The 2,769-nt window shown below is 41.0% G+C and overlaps 1 pseudogene; it reads right to left on the bottom strand.

Moving 5' to 3' along the window:
• Positions 1-995: 995 nt before the first annotated feature.
• LOC134387316 (UDP-glucuronosyltransferase 1A10-like) lies at positions 996-1,877 on the bottom strand (annotated as a pseudogene).
• Positions 1,878-2,769: the final 892 nt, after the last annotated feature.

The following is a 2,769-nucleotide window of genomic DNA, read 5'->3' as shown; positions in this document are numbered from 1 at the left end:
AGACAAATACCCCTATTAAAAATGGTTAAAGAACGTGAATATGTAATTCACAAGAGGAAATGCAAATGGCCTAAAATACGTATATTAATACATTGGCCACTTGCACTTCCTCTCTTATGAATTACATCTTCTCATATTAACTTGAAGCAACAACACAAAATTTCCTGCCCAGGAAACAAAAATTTCAACATTTCACAACATCTGGGGCTGGGTAGGTTATGGAAAAACTAGAATTCAAATATTCTGAGGACCAAAGTGTGAGGGTGTACTACATGTTAAAAGAAATTTGTTAAATTTATTAAAAGGTAATATGTGCACATCATTTAACCCAGCAACCCTACTCCGAGGACTGTAGCCTATGGAGATAACAGCAAGAATATGGAAATATATGAACGTAAAGAAAGTATCTAATAATGTTAGTATACTCTTGTTTATAAACGGAAAAAGTAGAAAAAGCCTAAATATTTGTTGGTACTGGTTGGCTGAAAAAACAATGTGCATTAAAAGTAAAGACTCATGCAATTATTAAAAGAACATGTCAAATCTTTTGCATATTGGCCTATAAAGATGTCTAAGATTTATTGGCAAGTAGAAATATGTTCTGCCCGATACTAGAGTTTGTTTTAATAAAATAGGTGTGAGAAGTTACAATAGACCAAGAAATTTTTCATAAAATAGGAAAATGCTAAGAGCATTTCCTGCAAAAATAGCACAGGACTAGCAAAAAGGAAAGTTTTATTGTTTAATGTATTTACCACTTCTTTTCCAAAAACAGTACTAAAAAATGCAGCCTGCAGATGACATACGGTTACATCAATTCTACACACATATGTATCAACGAGTTCAGCTCTAGCAAATGTGTGAACCTGCAATTAAATGCATTGGCACTAAATAACTCATTAAAGCAGAAAGAAATTCCAAATGTGACACCTATAAATAACAGATCACACTTCAGTAAGGAATCTTTTTGTTCAGTGTCCAGGCCAGATTATTCTTCATGTGCTAAAGGAGAGATAATTCAGCTGAGGCAGTGACTTGCACAGATTGCAGTTGATGCCACCGACAAAGAACATGTTGGGCATCACAGGTCTGGGATATTCCAAAACAAAGTCAGTTCGTAACAACCAAATGCATGCGTGGTTGCAGACATCAGATGCTGTGACAGGCGTCTGGAGAATTTCAGAGGCAATATCTGAAGTGCTTTTGAACACAATGGGGCAAAATAATTGCTCCTCCAGATGGAAAATGTGGTTCCGTACTCTCTCCTTGAAGGTCATGACATCTGAGAACCCTGAGAAACCTCTGGGAACATAAGAAAGAGCAGTGGGGCTCTGTGTACCTTCTTCAAGATAATGGCCAAGTATTCCCCTGGTGAAGACCACAGATGGGAGTCAAAAACATTTAGCAACAATCAAGCCAGACACGTCAAATAGATCCAGGAGCACAGCATCAAAAGAACTGTCTTGTAAGTATTCTACTAATTTTCTGTTGTTAAACAAACTCCTACAATGTGATAATAAGAAGTCTAAACCATTGCTGAAGAAAATCATGAATAGAGAAAATACACCTTGACCCTGAGTTTTCCAGTGAGTGTTGGCAAAAACCATGACCTTGTGGTTCTAATCCTCCAGAGTATAAGAAACTGTGTAAGTCTTTACTGTACGGTTCAATGATTTTCCCAGTTGCCAACTCACCCCTGGCATGACTACGACCACCTCGTGCCCTTTGTGCATGAGTTTCTCCACAACCGAACACACAGTAAACAAGTGGCTCCCATCCACAGGTACCACCAGCAGCTTCCTTGCCTCAGCTAGGCCACCTGTCAGCAGCAGACACACACACAGAGGAAGGGGGCCGGTCACAATTGCAGTAGCCATCACGTAACTGCAGCACAGAGCAATCCTGCTGCTTGGATCCTGAGCTTGTGTGATCCAGTAGGCTGAAGAAGGACAGACACAAAACCTGCCCCACGAGAGGGTGTGTATTCCCACATTCTTAAAATTTTATATTCACTGCTAACGATTTACTCAGAAAAACAATAATAAATGAGCAGCATTTACTGAGATACCTACTTGTGTGGTTTCCAGATTAGAGTAGATTGGGACCCTGCCTTGGGGAGAGATCATGTACTGCAATGTGAGATTAGAGGCAGATTAATAAGCAATGATTTTGGACTTTGAGGACTCAGATAAATGAAAATGAAGGTAAATGTGAATAAAACTTGTACTTTTGGAATTTATCCCAGGCAAAATTGGGGGTTTATTTTCACGCTACCAAAGCTTCCTTGTCCAGATAGGGATTGGCAGCTCAGGTTCCAGAAAAAGACTTCAAGGCCCTCAGCACTGACCTCTCCCCTGGCAATGGGGTTGTTGCTGACAAAGGTCTCTGCATGTGCAGGCATTGCTGCTTGTCTCTTCCATTTCCATGAGGATTCTTCTTTCATTTCTGAACCCTCTGAAGTCCTGAAACAAGATTGACAACTCCACCTACGCGGGCCAATCCAGGGGTTTTATGACATGCAACTGTCATCTATAGTACTTTAAATAGCTTTACCTAGACACAGCACGTGCAGTGGGTAATCACCTGCCCGATGCTTGCCAAAGCACTCTGCACAGACGCCTCCCTCTCCTCTATGACTACACATTCTAAACACGGGTTCACACCTCTGCTGGGGCTCTCCCTGGTCGGCCTATGTCCTCCTCCTTGAACCTGGGTATATGTCCCCACACTCTCCTGAGCACTCCTTGAATTCCGGGGATGTATCTTCTT

Source organism: Cynocephalus volans, chromosome 1 (assembly GCF_027409185.1).
Source record: "Cynocephalus volans isolate mCynVol1 chromosome 1, mCynVol1.pri, whole genome shotgun sequence".
Lineage (NCBI taxonomy): Eukaryota > Metazoa > Chordata > Mammalia > Dermoptera > Cynocephalidae > Cynocephalus > Cynocephalus volans.
Note: the sequence above shows the minus strand (reverse complement) of the source record. Positions and strands in the feature narration are given on the sequence as shown.